Source organism: Leucoraja erinacea, chromosome 12 (genome assembly GCF_028641065.1).
Source record: "Leucoraja erinacea ecotype New England chromosome 12, Leri_hhj_1, whole genome shotgun sequence".
Lineage (NCBI taxonomy): Eukaryota > Metazoa > Chordata > Chondrichthyes > Rajiformes > Rajidae > Leucoraja > Leucoraja erinaceus.
The window spans coordinates 7,261,169-7,282,754 of record NC_073388.1 but is presented as its reverse complement, the minus strand read 5'-3'; the positions used below and the strand labels follow the sequence as shown (position 1 = coordinate 7,282,754).

General features: G+C 45.5%; 1 pseudogene; it reads left to right on the top strand.

Moving 5' to 3' along the window:
• The window catches only part of LOC129702040 (vascular endothelial growth factor receptor kdr-like), a 161,319-nt pseudogene that overhangs the window by 106,571 nt on the left and 33,162 nt on the right, over nt 1-21,586 (top strand).

Sequence of the window (21,586 nt, the reverse complement as noted above, 5' to 3'; positions counted from 1 at the left end):
CTGCAGAAAATGAAACAAAGCCAATCCCAAAAGTCCCTAAATGCAGCCAAAGTAGCATTAGTTGGAGCTTGTAGTGTTCAATAGCCTGAAGGGCCTGTCCCACTCGGGTGTCATTTGCGTGTAATTTACGCGACATCATTTACTTGTCATGACGCACACGTGACATGCGCACGACGTGCATTATGCGCGCATAGTGCGTGGTGACGTAGGCAGTGACGTGCGGTCGTGCACGGCACCCCAGGGATTCACAAAATCCTCACGTGACGTGCAAATGACGCCCAAGTGGGACAGGCCCTTGATGGTTGTTGGGAAGAAGCTGCTCTTTCACTAAACATACCGCTATCGTCTCTGCCTCCACCTCCACCCATGGCAGCAGGTTCCAGGTACCTTGAGGTTCTGTGTAAAATTTGTCCCGCTGATCGCCTTTAACCTTCATCATAAAGCCATGTCTTCCAGTCTTACGCTTTCCCACCCAGGGGGAAAAAAGGTTTTGACTGTCTACTCTATCTGTGCTGACTCTTGAGATTAAACAAATAATTTATTTGCCTTTTTTCTCCGTTACGTTGCAGCCAAGACTGTCCCAGTTGTGCAGAAGAACCTGACCAACATGGAGGTGAACAGTAGCAGCACCGTGGTCCTGTACTGTAACGTCACAGGTCGGCCATCCCCCACCATCTCCTGGTACAGAAATGAAAAACAGGTTCTTCCAGCTTCAGGTGTGTTGAGCAAAATTTATTTTCCGTCTCTGTTCCTGTGACGGGCCATAAGGGTGGCACGGTGGCACAGCGGTTGAGTTGCTGCCTTACAGTAAAATTGTAAATTGTCCCTCGTGTGTGTAGGATAGTGTTGATGTGCGGGGATCGCAGGTCGGTGCGGACTCGGTGGGCCGAAGGGCCTCTTTCCGCGCTGAATTTCTGAAGTAAAAAGGGAAAAAGTGAGGCAGGGAGAGGAGGGCGAGAGTTTGGGGCCTGTTTCAAGATGGCCGACTTTCCACACTGTATCTCTCTAAACTAAAGTAGAATTCATAAGGGGAGACTTTGCTTACTCAATAAAAGGAAAGATGGTTTAGAGGTCCCGCAAAGTTTTGACCAATTGTCCCTCAAACCTGACCATTCATGTTTTGACACAAACTTAGCAAACAGGAAGGTCGTTCACAACCTTACTTTCTCGAGTTTCCGGGTGAAAATCGTGATTAAAAACCAAAAGAGTGTGGCGATTTGGTGGACCGAAAGGCCTTTTTCTAAAGTATAATCGGCAAGTTGGTCATGAAGCAACCAATGAAAATCTTTTACAATCAGAGACTTGTGAATCTGTGGAATTCTTTGCCACAGAAGGCAGTGGAAGCAATTCACTGGATGTTTTCTAGAGAGAGTTAGATTTAGCTCATAAGGCTAATAGAATCAAGGGATATGGGGAAAAAGCAGGAACGGGATACTGATTTTGGATGATCAGCCATCAACCAAGTAGGCCGAATGGCCTGCTTCTGCACCCATTTTCTACATTTCACAATCTTCTAAAAAATCAAATCTCCTACCTTCCATCCAACATCTGGGATCTCAATGGTTCAATGGTTTGTTTATGTACCAAGATACAATGAAATACATTTTTGCATATATGTCAGTAAAATTATTACCATACCCAAGTGCAATCCCCGATATTTAAGAGTCACGGAATCATAGAATGATACAGCGTGGAAACAGGCCCTTCGGCCCAACTTACCCACACAGGCCAACACGTCCCAGCTACACTGCCTGCCTGCGCTTAGTCCATATCCCTCCAAACCTGTCCTATCCATGTACCTGTCTAGCTGTTAAACGTTGGGATAGTCCCAACCTCAACTACCTCTTCTGGAAGCTTGTTCCATGCACCCATGATCAGCCATGATCATATTGAATGGCGGTGCAGGCTCGAAGGGCTGAATGGCCTACTCCTGCATCTATTTTCTATGTTTTTACCCTCTGTGTGAAAAAGTTACCCCTCAGATTCCTATTAAATCTTTTCCCCTTCACCTTAAACCTATGTCCTCTGGTCCTCGGTTGCCCTACTCTGGGCAAGAGACTCTGTGCATCTCTCCGATCTTTTTAACTGGAAAGAAAATTAAAGCCCCAATGCGGTAAAAGGAGTTATTAAAGCTCGATTTATTTGTACACTTCTTTGCATCGCGAAACAATGTTAGCTGCTCACCAGCTTTTATCATCTCCAGCTTTTAACCATCTGTGAATGGTATTTCAAGCATGTCAGACAGCTGTGAAAGGGATTATCTGCTCTTTCACATGAGGACCATCCAGACAACATTTCTCAGAACATCGTTTCAGAGTTCACAGTGCAAAACGTTGCCTTAATGCTGACGGTTTCTCTGCCAAAGTCACATTCTCCATGAACTTTGACCCATGTTCACCCAGATTTACACTATAAGAGTGGTAGTACTTCATACTGTGTGAAAAATTTGAACTATTTTTACAGGGAAAACATAGAAGTATTATTTAAGAAGGAACTGCAGATGCTGGAAAATCGAAGGTAGACAAAAATGCTGGAGAAACTCAGCGGGTGAGGCAGCATCTAAGGAGCGAAGGAAATAGGCGACGTTTCGGGTCGAGACCCTTCTTCAGACTGATGTGAAGGTGGGGGGGCGGGAAGCAAAAAGGAAGAGGCGGAGACAGTGGGCTGAGGGAGAGCTGGGAAGGGGAGGAGAAAGCAGGGACTACCTGAAATTGGAGAAGTCAATGTTCATACCGCTGGGGTGTAAACTGCCCAAGCAAAATTTGAGGCAATGCTCCTCCAATTTACGGTGGTCCTCACTCTGGCTATGGAGGAGGTCCAGGACAGAAAGGTCGGATTCGCAATGGGAGGGGGAGTTGAAGTACTGAGCCACCGGGAGATCAGGTTGGTTATTGCGAACCGAGCGGAGGTGTTGGGCGAAGCGATCGCCAAGCCTGCGCTTGGTCTCACCGATGTAGAGCAGCTGACACCTAGAGCAGCGGATGCAATAGATGAGGTTGGAGGAGATACAGGTGAACCTCTGCCTCACCTGGAAAGACTGCTTGGGTCCTTGAATGGAGTCAAGGGGGGAGGTAAAGCGACAAGTGTAGCATTTCCTGCAGTTGGAAGGGAAAGTGCCCGGAGAAGGGATGGTTTGGGTGGGAAGGGACGAATTGACCAGGGAGTTACGGAGGGAGCAGTCTCTGCGGAAATTATTTAAGATCATTTTTACACCAATTCGATTTCTCTTTGACCTTGACGTATTGAACACCAAAAGATCATTAATGTCAGTTTAGTTTAGTTCGGAGAGACGAAGAAAGGTAGTTTGGAGATACAGCGCAGAAACAGGCCCTTCGGCCCACGGGGTCCGCGCCGACCAGCGATCCACGCATATTAACATTACCCCACACACACATTAGGGACAAACCTTTCTCTTATACCGAGCCAATTAACCTATAAACCTGTACGTCTATGGAATGTGGGAGGAAACCAGAGCACCAGGTGAAAACCCACGCGGTCACAGGGGAGAACGTACAAACTCCGTGTAGACAGCAGCCATAGTCGGGACCGAACCCGGGTCTCTAGCGCTTCAAGGCAGCAACTCTACCGCTGCACCACCGTGCCACCCTAGTTGCTCTGACATCTTGTGAATGTCTAATTTATTGCCTTCAATTAAAGTAAATACCACCAGTGGGTATTATCATTTAATTTTGTTTCATCTTGTACCATTGGTTTGTTTGATATAACCAGTAAGAGAATTGAAGAGATGTATTATCAGTGACTGCAATGCTAATATTTTTGAAGATTTATTACTTAAAAATGAAAAAGATTATCTTCCAAATGAATCATATGACAGACATAAGGTGCACCTTGCGCTGATTTTTAAGTCTTTCTTTTTAGCATGGACTGAAGGACTTGTTTCCATGCAGTACACCTTTCACGTTATACTTTAGAGATACCGTGCAGAAACAGGTCCTTCGGCCCATCGAGTCCGTGCCGGCCAGTGATCGCCCCGCACACTAACGCTAGGGACAATTTACAATGTTACCAAAGCCAATTCACCTACAAACCTGAACATCTTTGGAATGTGGAAGGAAACCGGAGCACCCGGAGAAAACCCACGCAGGTCACACAGGGAGAACGTACAAACTCCGTGCAGACAATGGCAGTTGTCGGGGTCGAACCCAGGTCTCTGGCGCAGTAATGAATGAATAAATGAATTAATGAATAGGTTTATTGGCCTAGTAAGCACACATACAAGGAATTTGCCTTGGTGCTCCGCTCGCAAGTAACAATACGATATACAGTAAACCATTACGAATAAAACATTAAAACAAGGCCGCAACTCTACCACTACACCACTGTGCCACTCCAAAATGAAACTAGCTTAATTAACAAGTATTGTGACCACAACTCAGCTTTTATTTATATCATCAAGGGAAGACAACAAAAGGAAGACAAGCAGGAAGTAGACCAAGGGGGACCCATTGGGTCCCATCCCCTCAACGTGTGATTGCGGGTTGTTGTCACATTTGCAAAAAAAACTCTTTAAGATGACTAACAGATAGCACGGCCATTTCTTTTGTAAACCCACAGGTATATCTTTGGAATCAGGAAGCAAAACGTTGATCATTGAGAGGGTTGAACATGATGATGAAGGAATGTACAAATGCAAGGCGACAAACGAGAAGGGGACGGTGGAAACGTCAGCGTATATATCAGTTGTAGGTGAGACCTGCTGGAGTAGCCTTTCCTTCTCCATATCGAGAACAAGCTGCCAGAGGAAGCTACAGAAGAAACAATTATAACTTGACTCTGATGGTATTTGGACAGATATATGCGTAGGAATGAACTGCAGATGTTGGTTTACACCGAAGATAGACAGAAAATGGTGGAGTAACTCAGCGGGACAGGCAGAAGGAATGGGTGATGTCTCGGTTCGAGACCCTACGTCAGACTTATGGATGGGAAGAGTGTAGAAGGATATGTGCCAAATTAAGGCAAATAGGACTCGCCCACTATGCCAATTTGACAATATGCCAGTTCGCAGCATGGAAATATGCCCTTGAAACCAATTTGCCACACTGACCAACATGTCCCATCTACATTAGTCCCATTTGCCTGTGTGTGGCCCATATCCCTCTAAACCTGTCCTATCCATGTACCTGTGTAACTGTTTCTTCAACGTTACGATAGTGGCTGCCTCAACTACCTCCTCTGGCAGCTCGTTCCATGCACCCACCACCCTTTGTGTAAAAACATTACCCTTCAGGTTCTTATTAAATCTTTCCTCATTAAATATGTCCTCTGGTTCCGAATTCCCCTACGCTGGGCAAGAGACTTTGTGCGCATACCCCATCCATTCTTCTCAATGATATAAGGGTGTCGAACGATAGGGAGAGAAGGCAGGAGAATGGGTTTGATAGAGAAAGATAGACCAGCCATGATTGAATGGTAGAGTGGACTCAATGGGCCAAATGGCCTAATTCTGCTCTATGACTTATGGGCTTCTGAATCACAGGTGCCTTTCAATTCTGGGGAATGTTAAACCAATTTCCGTGAAAATATGATTTTCACAATTTATTTTGACATATTTTTCTACCGTAGGCGCTGAGGAAAAGTCGAACTTGGAGCTGATCATCTTGGTGTGCACTGGAGTAGCGGCCACACTATTTTGGCTTTTACTCACTCTTTTCATCCGGAAACTGAAGAAGGTAAGTCCGTGAACAATCTTCGTGTTTACTACATTTATGTCACAAGTCGAGCGGTCAATGTTGTGGGAAAATTGGACAAAACTTTGCGCGATCTCTAAACCATCATTCCTTTTATTGAGTAACCAAAGTCTCCCCTCGGAAAATTCGACTTTAGAGTTTAGAGAGATACAGCGCAGAAACAGGCCCTTCGGCCCACCTAGTCTGCGACGACCAGCGATCCCCGCACACTATCACACGCTAGGGACAATTTACATTTATATCAAGCCAATTAACCGACAAACCTGTAAATCTTTGGAGTGTAACACTTTTTCACACAGTTGTGAGTCTGTGGAATTCTCTGCCTCAGAGGGTGGTGGAGGCCGGTTCTCCGGGTTCTTTCAAGAGAGACCTAGATAGAGCTCTTAAAGATAGCGGAGTCAGGGGATATGGGGAGAAGGCAGGAACGGGGTACAGATTGTAGATGATCAGCCATGATCACTTTGAATGGCGGTGCTGGCTCGAAGGGCCGAATGGCCTACTCCTGCACCTGTTGTCTATTGTCTATTGTGGGAGGAAACCGGAGCACTTGGAGAAAACCCACGGGGAAAATGTACAAACTCCGTACAGACAACACCCGTGGTCAGGATTGAACCCGGGTCTCTGGCACTGTGAGGCAGCAACTCTACCGCTGCGCCACCGTGCCGCACTATCCTGGATCCTGCCCCTAACCCTGCTAGCGTCAGTGTCATTATAAATGTAACATTACATCAGCTGAAACCTTGAACAGAATTGCCAGGCATAATTCCAGTGACATTTACCAATTTAGACATAGAAACATAGACAATAGGTGCAGGAGTAGGCCATTCGGCCCTTCGAGCCTTTACCGCCATTCAATGTGATCATGGCTGATCATCCAACTCAGTATCCTGTACCTGCCTTCTCTCCATACCCCCTGATCCCTTTAGCCACAAGGGCCACATCTAACTCCCTCTTAAATATAGCCAATGAATTGGCCTCAACTACCTTCTGTGGCAGAGAATTCCACAGATTCACCACTCTCTGTGTGAAAAATGATTTTCTCATCTCGGTCCTGAAAGACTTCCTTCTTATCCTTAAACTGTGACCCCTGGTTCTGGACTTCCCCAACATCGGGAACAATCTTCCTGCATCTTGCCTGTCCAACCCCTTAAGAATTTTGTAAGTTTCTATAAGATCCCCCCCTCAATCTTCTAAATTCTAGCGAGTACAAGCCGAGTCTATCCGGTCTTTCTTCATTTGAAAGTCCTGCCATCCCAGGAATCAGTTTGGTGAACCTTCTCTGTACTCCCTCTATGGCAAGAATGTCTTTCCTCAGATTAGGAGACCAAAATTTATAAGAGTGTCAGGAACAGTGGCTTTTCCTTGCATATACAGTTCAGCCAAGCACACATCACATAGAGGATTTGGCCACCACTTTACTGGTCTGAAGTGGATTAGCTAATTCACCACAGGCGAGAGGTGACACGTCCATGATGTGTTTCTCTCCTTTAATAAACCGCTGGATGTTTTTACACTGAGCTATTCAGGCAGTGCTCCCTTGGTGTGAACTGACGAGAATCCATTACCTCTTTGCAGCCACGCACAGCGGATGTTAAAACTGGGTATCTGTCCATCATAATGGACCCAGACGAAGTGCCTTTGGACGAGCAGTGTGAACAGTTCCAGTACGACAGCAGTAAATGGGAGTTCCCCAGAGACAGACTCAAACTCGGTAAGTACGGCACGTGTACAGAGAACACACCCTGGAAGAGATTGTCACAATATGACATACATTTTGGCAGCAGATTCTTCTTTGTCTCTTATGACAATAGACAATAGACAATAGGTGCAGGAGTAGGTAAACGGCCCTTCAATCCAGCACCGCCATTCAACGTGATCATAGCTGACCACCCACAATCAGTACCCCGTTCCTGCCTTCTCCCCCATATCCCCCGACTCCGCTATCTTCAAGAACCCTATCTTTTTTATTTTTTTTATTTTTACAAAACAGTGCAACACCATCACCATAAATAAAACAAAATAAGAAAAACAGCAGTCAAAATAAAAAAATAAGTAGATAGGGGGGAAAACAAGAAGCCCCTATCTAGCTCTCTCTTTAAAGTTTCCAGAGAACCAGCCACCACCACAGTGAGGCAGAGAATTCCACAGACTCACAACCCTCTGCGTGAAAAAGTGTTTCCTCATCTCCGTTCTGAACGGCTTACCCCTTATTCTTAGACTGTGGCCCACTATGATGCCTTGAGCTTTGAATTCACCCCTTCAATTTAGGCGGCAAAGTCCAAAAGTCCAAAGTCTAAAGCAGGCAATATGTGAACTTGGTCATCTAGCTCATCCAGTAAATTAACTACTTATTGACTCATTTATTTTAGATGTTGGGCATCATTTTGTAAAGTTCACTTCATCTTGACTGCTACCTGATATTTCATGCTGCATTGTATCAAATTACAACATAGAACATGGAAAAGTACAGCACAGGAACAGGCCCTTCGGCTCACAATGTCTGTGCCGAACTTGATGCCAAGATCAACTACTGTCATCCGCTTGAACAAGATCTATTTGCATTTCCTCTCACCTCCCGATGACATGCGGTTTTGTAGGTTCATCGGCCTCTCTAAAATTGCCCCAAATATGTAGGGAGTAGATGAGAAAGTGGGATAACATGGAACCTGTGTGAACGGGTGATCGATGGTCAGCATGGACTCGGTGGGCCGAAGGGTCTGTTTCCATGTTGTGTCTTTCAATCAGTTCAATCTACACTATCACCCAGTTAGACCAAAGCTTGAAATTCAAGATCCAAGAGAGTTTATTGTCATGTGTCCCTGATAGGACAATGAAATTCTTGCATTGCTTCAGCACACAGAACATAGTAGGCATTGACTACAGAACAGATCAGTGTGTCCATATACCATTATATAAATATATACACACATGAATAAATAAACTGATAGAGTGCAAATAACAGATAATGGGCTATTAATGTTCAGAGTTTTGTCCGAGCCAAGTTTAAAAATAAATTGGATAGTTATATGGACGAGAAAGGAATGGAGGGTTATGGTCTGAGTGCAGGTATATGGGACTAGGGGAGAATACGTGTTCGGCACGGACTAGAAGGGTCGAGATGGCCTGTTTCCATGCTGTAATTGTTATATGGTAATAGCCTGATGGCTGTGGGGAAGTAGATATTCCTGAACATAAATTCCTAAATTCCTGAATTCCTAAATTCAGCTGACGGTTTCCTCCATTAACTCAACCTTTCCCCAGGTTCCGAAATATTATCTTGCTATTTGTTTCCTGCGTGATTCCTGTGCCTACCATCCATTACTCATCCATTACTTACTCCAACTAATCTTCCCTTCCGCTTTCTTCATTGTTCAGGATAGCAGCAAGGTTAACAAAGCCAGGACTTATACACCGATAACTGTATCACTCCATCCCAGCATGTTGTTCAGGCAGAGCTGTAAAATGCTTCCGTTAACTGAACCCATCTCTCTCTTTGACCACAGGGAAGACTTTGGGACTTGGCGCGTTTGGCAAAGTGGTGGAGGCATCTGCCTTTGGGATCGATAAGTCATCTACCTGTAAAACTGTGGCTGCAAAGATGCTAAAAGGTTTGTTTCTGCACACTCAGCACATCGCCAATCCATGGAGACATGGCGGTTATTAAAGGCAGCTGCTCTTTCTCGACTGCGCAAGCGGTACTAGTATCTTCTGGGCATTTAACTGGTTGTGGTATTGCTGCTTCCCCGACAACAGTTATAGAGTCACAGTGCCATACAGCGTGGAAACAGGCCCTTCGGCCCAACTTGCCCACTCCCACCAACATGCCCACTCTACACTAGTCCCGCCTGCCTGCGTTTGATCCATATCCGCCCAAGGTGGGTGCCATCTGTATGGAGTTTGTGCGTTGTCCCTGTGACCTGGTGGTTTTCTCCAGGTGCCCCAGTTTCCTCCCACACTCCGAAGATGAAAAGGTTTTGTAGGTTAATTGGCTTCGGTAAAATTGTAAGCTGTCCTCTGGTGTGTGTAGGATAGTGTTAGTCTATGGGGATCACCGGTTGTGCAGACTTGGTGGTCCGTAGGACCTATTTCTGTCCTGGATCTCTGAACTAAAGTAAACCAAAAATGTTGGTTAACACACAAAAGGAATGCTGGAGTAACTGAAGTCTGAAGAAGGGTCTCGACCCGAAACGTCACCCGCTCCTTCTGTCCAGAGATGCTGCCCTGTCCCGCTGAGTTACTCCAGCTTTTTGTGCCTATTACCGGCAAGATCTCTGGAGAACATGGATAGAAGCCTGAAGAAGCGTCTGGATCCGAAATGTCCGAGATGCTTCCTGTCCCGCTGAGTTACTCCAGCACTTTGTGTCCTCAAGGCTTCATGCACTGTTGAACGCACCAGTGGCAGGTCCAAAACTAGACATTTATTGGCCGCTCATGAACGGAATACTTAATCTGCCTTAGCAACCAGCAAACAATCTCCAGCCAAAGAGGGGTTTGGATATTCTGTTTGCCCTGCGGGTTCAGATTTTATAACTCTTATTAATCTCACGTTCCTGCAATTCCTTCACAATGCATGGGATAAGAGCCCGTGTACTGAGGTGAATCTTAGTCAATGTGTCCTCATCAGGAATTCACACAATAGCTGGCGTTCATTGAGAGGTTTTGGATTTAGTACAAGGTTTGTAGGTATGACTTCCTGTGTGGCTGTCACAAGAACCAGACTTACAGTCGATCTCATTCTCTTCCAAGTTTCTTCGGAATAGATATGTTGTCTTTGCCAATCTGGCAAGAGCAGCCTCACGGGGAGACAGATTCTAACCTAGCAACGTAACCAAAGGAATTCTCACCACAATGCCGCTGGATTGTTTTAGTTTATAGTTTCAGAGATGCAGCGTGGAAACAGGCCCTTCGGCCCATCGAGTCCGCGCTGGCCGGCAATCACCGCGTACTAACGTTCTATCCTGCACCATAGGGTCAATTAATCTACAAACCAGCACGTCTTTGGAATGTGGAAGGAAACCAGGGGACCCTGAAAAACCCAAGCAGGCCACGGGGAGAACGTGCAAACTCCGTACAGGCAGCACCCATGGTCAGGATCGAACCCGGGTCACTGGCGCTGTAGGGCAGCAACTCTACCCACTGCGCCACCATGCCGCCTATGGTTGCATAATGGGTTCCGATGCTAGCCTGGCTAATTGCACTCTCAACATCCCCATTCTCAGTTAGTGCATTATATGAAGAGTAATGCCCCTGTCCCACTTAGGATACCTGAACGGAAACCTCTGGAGACTTTGCGCCCCACCCAAGGTTTCCGTGCGGTTCCCGGAGGTTCTTGTCAGTCTCCCTACCTGCTTCCACTACCTGCAACATCCAGCAACCACCTGCAACCTCCGGGAACTGCACGGAAACCTTGGGTGGGGCGCAAAGTCTCCGAGAGGTTTCCGTTCAGGTTTTCTAAGTGGGACAGGGGCATAACATCCATGTATTCTGTTGAACCTGAGTGTAAGAAAGAACTGCAGATGCTGGTTTAAATTGAAGGTAGACCCAAAATGCTGGAGTATCTCAACGGGACAGGCAGCATCTCTGGCTGCCTCACCTGCTGCGTTACTCCAGCATTTTGTGTCTTCCTGTTGAACCTGAGTACTTATTGGTGGAAGTGACAAGATCACGGCAGAAATCTTATCATTTTCATTGTTCTGTAATCCTTCTAAAAACAGCATTGCAACCTTGACTTTTGCACTCTGCTTTGTAACAGAATAGACACGTCTGTCTGCTATTGTGTTTGCTCAATGTAATCTCACTTTCCCACAGAGGGGGCCACTGCCAACGAGTGTAAAGCCCTTATGTCAGAGCTGAAAATCCTCATTCACATCGGCCATCATCTAAACGTGGTGAACATACTGGGAGCCTGCACCAAGTCCGGAGGTAAGATTAAACATTACACCCTCTACTGCAATACACACGATCAATCTACCCCTCTTCTTCTGAAGTAGGGTCTTAAGACTGAAGGTACACAAAATTGCTGGAGAAACTCAGCGGGTGCAGTAGCATCTATGGAGCGAAGGAAATAGGTGACGTTTCGGGCCGAAACCCTTCAGGTCTGAAGAAGGGTTTCGGCCCGAAACGTCGCCTATTTCCTTCGCTCCATGGATGCTGCTGCACCCGCTGAGTTTCTCCAGCAATTTTGTGTACCTTCGATCTTCCAGCATCTGCAGTTCCTTCTTGAACTCTTAAGTCTGAAGATGGGGTCTCGACCCAAAACGTCACCCATTCCTTCTCTCCAGAGATGCTGCTGCCTGTCCCGCTGAGTTACTCCAGCATTTTGTGTCCCTCTTCTTACAACATGTGTAGGAAGGAACTACACTGAAGATAGACCCAAATATTGGGGTAACTCGGCGGGGTCAGGCAGCATCTCTGGAGAAAAGGAATAGGCGACGTTTCGGCTCAAGACCCTTCTCTCCGTCTGAAAAAAGTCTTGAACCGAAACGTCGCCTATTCCTTTTACACAGAGATGCTGCCTGACCCACTGACTTACTCCAGCGATTTGTGTCCCGATTCATACAATGTTCCCCCCTCTCATCCTAACAACAACTAGAGAGTGGCCCTGAGCTACTATCTACGTCATTGGAGACCCTTGGACTATCGTAAATCGGGCTTTAAGTACTGGACTTTATCTTGCACTTAACATTATTCCCTTTATCCTGTGTCTGTACACTGTGGACAGCTCGATTGTAATCACGTGTTGTCTTTCCACTGACTGTTTAGCAGGTAACAAGAGCCATTCACTGTACTTTGGTGCAGATTGCAATAAACTAAACTAAAAGGAAGGATAATATGAAACAATTAACAATGTAAATAATTGCATCCATCGTTATAGTCCAGATCAACTATGAAAGCTTTTCACTGTTCCTCTGTACACATAACAATGAACTAATCAGGTGGAGTTATAGTGTCGTAGACTCCCACAGCATGGAAGCAGGCCCTTCGGCCCAACTCGTGACCATGATGCCCCATCTAAGCTCGTCCTACTAGCCCGCGTATGGCCCACACCCCTCTAAATCTTTCCTAACCATGTACTTGTCCAAATGTCTTTTAAATGCTGTTTTGGTACCTGCCTCAACTACCTCCCCTGGCAGCCCATTCCATAAACCCACCACCCTCTGATTCACCCTTAGGATGAACCAATTTGTACTGGAGATTGCAAACAAGGAACTGCAGATGCTGGTTGACACAAAAAAGGCACAAAGTACTGGTGTGACTCAGCGGGACAGGCAGCATCTATGGAGAACACGGATAGGTGGCCTTTCAGGTCGTGGCCTTTCTTCCTGACCTGAAACATCACCCATCCATGGTCTCCAGAGATGCTGCCTGTCCTGCTGCGGTACTCCAGCACTTTGTGTCCTTTTCGGTAAACCAGCATCTGCAGTTCCTTGTTTCCTTATCATTGTCGTCGGGGTTCATGGGAAGATTTACAGTGAAAGACTAATGATGGAAGCAAGGAACTGCAGATGCTGGTTTACAAAAAAAAATGACACAATGTGCTGGAGTAACTCAGTGGGTCAGGCAGCATCTCAGCAGTCCAGGTCATCCATGGAGAAGATGGATAGGTGACGTTTCGGGTTGAGACTGTTCTTTAGATTCTGAAGAAAGGCTTTGTGACCTTTTTTGGTAACATGATGCTGTTTGCAGGAATGCTCCTTGGCAAGTCCTCTGGGATAATTAATAAATCAATACATTTCATGCATATTATCTCATCTTTAAATAGCCAGAAATCCTTTTATCTCAGCATTTTAAAAATCTGCCTAACATTATGCCTTTAAAAAGACACAAACTGCTTGTGTAACTCAACGGGTCAGACAGCATCACAGGACATGTGGCACAGCGGTAGAGTTGCTGCCTTACAACGCTTGCAGCGCCGGAGACCCGGGTTCGATCCCGACTACGGGCGCTGTCTGTACGGAGTTTGTACGTTCTCCCCGTGACCTGCGTTAGGTTTTCTCCAAGATCTTCGGTTTCCTCCCACATTCCAAAGACGTACTGGTTTGTAGGTTGATTAGCTTGGTGTAAATGTAAATTGTCCCTAGTGTGTGTAGGATAGTGTTAATGTGCGCGGGGATCGCTGGTCGGTTCGAACTCGCTGGGCCGAAGGGCCTGGCTGTATCTCTAAACTAAACTAAACTAAACTAAACACGCTGTCCATAGGTCTGCCTAAACTAAACTACAGAACGTTTTTCTTCCATTATTTATTATGAAAAGAACGGTCTCGACCCGTGTTTAAATTCACCTATTGTTTTTGTTCGCTCCGTTTGCACAAAAGCTGCCTCGAGCATTGCTAATTTTTCACTCCAGCTCGTTTTATGTGACCTTAAACTTGACTGATCTAAAGGCTATTTTCTCCAGCACTACCTTAAAATGATCTAAAGTAACTCGCAGGTAACTCGCGGGTCAGGCAGCATCTCCCATTCCTTCTCTCCAGAGACGCTGCCTGACCCGCAGAGTTACTCCAGCTTTTTGTGTCTACCTTCGATTTAAACCAGCATCTGCAGTTCTTTCCTGCACATACACTAAACTAAACATGGATAGGCGACGTTTTGGGTTGGGACCCTTCTTCAGAATCTTCAGGTACTGAAGATTTCTGGCAATGGAATAAACAAGTCAACTATTTTTATGTCAACATAAGCATTGTGTTTCCTATCTTGCTCCTCACTTCCTAGCCTAGGACAAGATAACATGAGGGCTCTCTGTAAATGTACATTGTTCCCTTAATAGGATTTCCTGATAGCAGATGTCCTTGACCTACCCAAGGTCAAACTGTTTCCTTTACAAAATTAAACCTTCTGAATGGGCATGTCCAATGATATCAATCGAAGTTTCAAGTACAAACTTAAGAATATTGCTTCCTGAACCTCCAGCTCCAATATTTTTTTTTTTATCAGTTGATAATATACTTGAGAGAGAGAGATTCTGCATCATAGAAGACATCTCCTGTTTCCTTAGAATAGAAGAAATTGCCCAGAGTCGGGGAATCGAGGACCAGAGGACTATGGTTTAAAGTGAAGGTGGAAAAGACTTAATAGGAATGTGAGGTTTAAGAAGGAACTGCAGATGCTGGAAAATTCGAAGGTAGACAAAAATGCTGGAGTGACTCAGCGGGTGAGGCAGCACCTATGGAGCGAAGGAATAGGCGACATTTCGGGTCTCACCCGCTGAGTTTCTCCAGCATTTTTGTCTGCCATAGGAATGTGAGGGGTAACTTTTGCACACAAAGGGTGGTGGGCTTATAGAACGAGCTGCCGGAGGAGGTAATTGAGGCAGGGACAATCGCAACTTTTCAGAAACAAGCTTGTGTGGCCCTGAGATCCTGAGAGCGATGCCGTCTGGAGCTCTGCTCCTGGTAGGGCCACCCATGGCGGTCAGGTCGAGGGGGAGGTCTCTGACAAAGAGCAATCCAACCAAGACCTCAACGGTGGAACAGGCGGAGGACGATGGCTGACCTTAGTGGAGCGTCACAACGGCTGGGAAGGCGGATGAAGGCTGCAGCAGAAAAGGGTCTCCGGTCGTCTTGGACTCCATGCCACTGGATCCTGACCCAGATCTGTCAAGGACCGTGTGGTGGCTGTCTGTGCGCCAGTCTCCCCACGTTAAACAAAGTCACGCACAGGCGTCCTCCAACCCTGGAGACACTCTTGGTCAGCCACGATCGAAGGGGGCTAAGAAGAAGACACAGATCTGACATATTGATTTTGATGTTCTGTCTCTATGAATGTTGCGGAACAGCTGAACAACACAAGAGAGGTACACCTTAGTAACTTGGAGAATAATGCCAGTTTTCAATAAGTTAATACGTTCTAGGAGCAGAATTAGGCCATTCGGCCCTTCAAGTCTACTCCACCATCAAGTCTACTGCGCCATTCAATCATGGCTGATCTATCTTTCCCTCTCAACCCCATTCCCCTGCCTTCCCCCCCATAACCCCTGACACCCGTACTAATCAGTTTTGTGCTTATTATTTTTATTTCAGATATATCCAACATCTTCAGAGTTTTTTTATTTTCATTGTGCATTGTCCAGTTTGACACCTACTCTGCTGTTTGTTGGAATCTGAGTCTTTTTTCCTTACTGTGTCAGAAGGGACTGCAGACGCTGATTTACACCGAAGATAGACACAAAATGCCGGGGTAACTCAACGGGTCAGGCAGCATCTCTGGATAGAAGGAATGGGTGAAGTTTCAGGTCGAGACTCTTCTTCAGTCTGAAGAAGGGACTCGACCCGAAACATCAGCCATTCCTTCTATCCAGAGATGCTGCCTGTCCTGCTGATTTTCTCCAGTATTTTGTGTCTATCCTATTTCTTTACTATCTGATATGAATGTTTCCTCAGGCATAATCTGCCAAATCAAGAAGAAATGCTTCCCAGAATTAAATTAACTTTTTCGCAATCAAGATGACAGTTTTAAACCAATCTTCCTTTTGTTGGCGAGCTTGGGTAATCGCGTAGACTATAAGCATTCCCACAAGACGAATAATTCTCTAAGATTAGTTTTTAACTGTGATGTTTTTCTTGGCAGGCCCCCTGATGGTGATTGTGGAGTACTGCAAGTATGGAAATCTGTCCAACTACCTCAGGAACAAAAGAAATGATTTCATTTTCATCAAGGTAAGGCTACAGAAAGACTGAACATTCATTGTTATTCTGCCTAATGACCCAACAAACTGCAACGGTAAAAAAATTTATTTTACCAAAGCCAGCCACCACCTTGTGACCAGCTCCATGCTGGTTAACTCATAGCTGTAAGCAATGATTTGGAATAAAACTGATTGGAAAACTGTATTAGGAATTAACTAATTGAGGGGTGGCACGGTGACGCAGCGGGTAGAGCTGCTGCCTCACAGCGCCAGGGACCCGAGATCCATCCTGACCTCAGGTGCTGACTGTGTGGAGTTTGCATGTTCTCCCTGTGACCGTGTAGGTTTCCTGCCGGGTGCTCCGGTTTTAGAAACATAGAAACATAGAAATTAGGTGCAGGAGTAGGCCATTCGGCCCTTCGAGCCTGCACTGCCATTCAATATGATCATGGCTGATCATCCAACTCAGTATCCCGTACCTGCCTTCTCTCCATAACCCCTGATCCCCTTAGCCACAAGGGCCACATCTAACTCCCTCTTAAATATAGCCAATGAACTGGCCTCAACTACCCTCTGTGGCAGAGAGTTCCAGAGATTCACCACTCTGTGTGTGAAAAAAGTTCTCCTCATCTTGGTTTTAAAGGATTTCCCCCTCATCCTTAAGCTGTGACCCCTTGTCCTGGACTTCCCCAACATCGGGAACAATCTTCCTGCATCTAGCCTGTCCAACCCCTTAAGAATTTTGTAAGTTTCTATAAGATCCCCCCTCAATCTCCTAAATTCTAGAGAGTATTTTCTCCCACATCCCAAAGACGTGCGGGCTTGTAGGTTGACTGGCCCTCTGTAAATTGCCCCCTGCTGTGGAGGGAGTGGTTGCGAGGGACCTGTGTTCATGCCTTACCTTTTAATCAAGCAATCAAACGACTAAAGGAGTTGAACTAGTAACTCAGTGGGTGAGGCAGCAACTATGGAGAGAAGGAATAGGTGACGTTTCGGGTCGAGACCCTTCTTCAGACCAAAGAAGCGTCTGAGTTTCTCCAGCATTTTTGTCTACCTTCGATTTTTCCAGCATCTGCAGTTCTTTCTTAAACAAGAAATTGAACTAATAATCTCATCAAATGCTATGAGCTGCGCATCTCATGCTTGATATATTAATCTTGTGCGTATGTGCGTTCTTGCGTGTACATACATACACACACACACACTTATATACACGACAAAGTGTATCTATACATACATACACACACACACAGACAGAGACACACGCACACCTAATACTGTGTATATATATATATATATATATATATATATATATGTATATATATATATATATACATATGTATATATATATATACATATATATATATATATATATATACATATATATATATATACACACATATATACATATATATATATATATATATATACATACATGCACAGTTACACACACGCACAAACATATATATATATATACATATAGGTGTGGGACATATATAGGTTTGTCCTGCCCCCTCCTCTGACAGATCCTCTGAAGAAGGGTCTCGACCCAAAACGTCGCCCATTCCTTCTCTCCAGAGATGCTGCCTCACCCGCTGAGTTCCTCCAGCATTTTGAGTCCACTTCGATTTAAACCAGCATCTGCAGTTCTTTCTTACACATATATATAGGTGTGTGTGTATATATAAGAAACCATACATAATCAGATACTCAAGCTTCTGTCAGAAAATCATAAAAAAGTAGGAATACACAACAAAAAGAACATCTTGGCCAGCTCATACAAAGTAGGGGGTAAGTAGTGACCAGGGACATCCTGGCCAACTCACTAACATCTGACTTCTGGCTAGGATCTCATGAAAGTGTGGCAGGTAAGGAGAGTTCAGCTGGTGCACACGTGGACAATATCTGCTCACTATGTTGGCGTACACGTCTCACTCTCCCCCTGGTCCGCATTGAACACACCTGCCTGCCCGTTGCTCTATCATTTAGAAACCCATTGTCCGTTTTCAGTGTCAGAAGAACGTCAACCAGCTTGCCGACGACACGGGCGCAGACTTGATGGAAAGTACAAAGCGTCGTCTGGAGAGTGTGGCCAGCACAGGAAGTTCCACCAGCTCCGGCTTCGTGGAAGATAAGAGCTACAGTGACGCGGAAGAGGAAGAGGAAGGTAGGGGCATCTTCCTTCCTCATGTTTACTGCGCTGGGAAAAAAATGCAATCGCCACGGTTGTTCCCATTAACCTGGCGTGACTCTCTAAATAAAGAAAACAATCGCAAGAGTAGCTTATCCAACAACGATGGATTTGTGAATGGTTTTAAATAGACCTGCGTAAGGATCAAAACATCCTCTTTGACTTTAAAGTGGTGGCGGGCTGCCCAGGGAAATCCAATAACACTGTGTACTTTATGCAATCATTGATAATCTCGTCCCCATTGTCAGTAAACAATGTTCTCAAGAGTAAATAGACCCAATGTCACTTGATTCCGTTAGCCCGAAGATCTAAATCTAACTCTCTCTGGAAAACATCCAGTGAATTGGCCTCCACTGCCTTCTGAATTCCACAGATTCACAACTCTCTGGGTGAAAAAGTTTTTCCTCATCTCCGTTCTAAATGGCCTATCCCTTTCATTCTTAAACTGTGGCCCCTGGTTTTGGACTCCCCCAACATCGGGAACATGTTTCCTGCCTCTAGCGTGAACAATTCCTTAATAATCTTATACGTTTCAATAAGATACCCTCTCATCCTTCTAAATTCCAGTGTAAAACAGCCCAGTCGCTCCATTCTTTCAACATATGACAGTCCCGCCATCCCGTTTAGTTTAGTTTAGTTTAGAGATAGGTTTAGTTCAGGCTTATTTTACATAGAAACATAGAAACATTAGGTGCAGGTTTATTATTACCACCCTGTAGCCGCACCGCCATTCAATATGATCATGCTGATTGTTTTGCATGCCCGTATCCCTTCTCTCCATACCCCCTGATCCCTTTAGCACATCTACTCCCTCTAAATATAGGAAACATAGACATAGAAATTAGGTGCAGGAGTAGGCCATTCGGCCCTTCGTGCCTGCACCGCCATTCAATATGATCATGGCTGATCATCTAACTCAGTATCCCGTACCTGCCTTCTCTCCATACCCCCTCCATACTCCATACCCCCTATCCCCTTAGCCACAAGGGCCACATCTAACTCCCTCTTAAATATAGCCAATTACCACATGTACCGAGGTACAATATAATGCTTCGTTTTGCATGCTATCCAAAGATCAGATAACATTATACACAAATGCAATCGCCAAACTCAAGTACAATAGGTAGAGCAAAGGGGAAGATAGAAAGTGCAGAATATGGTTCTCAGCGTTGTAGCGCATCAGTTCCATGGACAAGTCCAAAGTCCACAATGGGGTAGAGGTGAATCGGACTCAAGCTTATGGAAGAACTGTTCGGATGCCTGACAACAGAGGGGAAAGAAGCTGTTCTTGATAGGCACAAAATGCTGGTCCGGCAGCAGGTCAGACAGCGTCTCTGGAGAAAAGGAATAGTTGACGTTTCGGGTCGAGACCCTTCTTCAGACTGAGAGTCAGGGGGAGAGGGAAACTGGAGGTATGAAAAGGTACAAAGAACAAATGAATGAAAGGTGTTAAAAAAAGACAGAGCATGGCGATGGGTCCCCATCTGCTCTTGCAGACCAGTAACTGGCCAGAGTGGACGTGGACAGGATATTTCCACTAGCGGAAGAGTCTAGGACCAGAGGGCACAGCCTCGGAATAAAAGGACATGCCGTTGGAAAGGAGATGAGGAGGAGCTTCTTTAGACAGAGGGTGGTGAATCTGTGGAATTCATTGCCAGGGATGGCTGTGGAGGCCAAGTCAATGGATATTTTTAAGGCAGAGATAGATAGATTCTTGATTGGTATGAATGTCACAGGTTTGTGGGGAGAAGCAGGAGAATGGGATTGAGAGGGAGAGATCGATCAGCCATGATTGCATGGCGGAGAATGGCCGAATGGCCCAATTCTTCCCCCAAGAACTTATGGACTTATGAACAAACAAGTGTCACACTGAGGAAAGTGTATCAACCAAGCTCCAATGGACATGGAAGCAAGAAGTACCAGTGTGATTGCATTGTTGCATGCACATCATTGGGACAATGGAACACATACATAGACAATCTAATGAATGCCCGGTGCTTGGCAGCAATGTGCTGAATTGCTACAATACCATATTCAGAATGGGAGCTGGCCAGTGTAACATTGATCTGCCGTGTTTATTTATGAAACGATTGCATCTCGCCATCTCGTTACCTATCTTGGTTCTGTTTCACAGATGCTGAAGATCTCTACAAACGACCCCTAGCCATGGAGGACCTGATTTGTTACAGTTTCCAAGTAGCAAAGGGCATGGAATTTTTGGCTTCAAGGAAGGTAAGCTGTGTCCTGATCACCGAATAGTGAAAGGCCTGGATAGAGTAGATGTGGGGAGGATGTTTCCACTAGTGGGAGAGTCTAGGACCAGAGGCCAGAGCCTCAGAATTAAAGGATGTTCATTTTTGGAAGGCGATGAAGAGGAATCTCTTTAGTCAGTGGGTGGTGAATCTGTGGAATTCATTGCCACAGAAGGCTGTGGAGGCCAAATCAGTGGATATATTTAAGGCAGAGATAGATAGATAGATTCTTGATTGATAAGGGTGGGGAGAAGGCAGGAGAATGGGATTAAGAGGGAGAGATAGATCAGCCATGATTGAATGGCGGAGTAGACTTGATGGGCCGTATGGCCTGATTTTGCTCCTATCACTTGTGACCTTATGATTTAAAGTTTCAACTGGAAACATTGCCACTTTCCCTTCCATAGATTCCATAGGTTTTCTCCGGGCGCTCCGGTTTTCTCCCACACTCCAAAGACATTCGAGTCTGTAGGTTAATTGGCTTCAGTGAATTGTCCCTAGTGCGTAGGATAGAACGGGTAATCATTGGCCAGCAATAACTCAGTGGGCTGAAGGGCCTGTTTCCACGTTGTATCTTTAAACTGAACTAAACTAAACTAGTACATTCTCCCTGTGACTGCGTGGGTTTCCTCCGGGTGCTCCGGTTTCCTCCCACACTCCAAAGACGTACAGGATTGTAAGTTAATTGTGAATTCTCCCTAGCGTGTAGGGTAGCGCTAGTGTACGGGGGTGGTGATCGCTGGACTCGGTGGGTCAAAGGGGCTGCTGTATCTCTAAAGTCTAAAGGAACAATCGAATAACATTGCCTT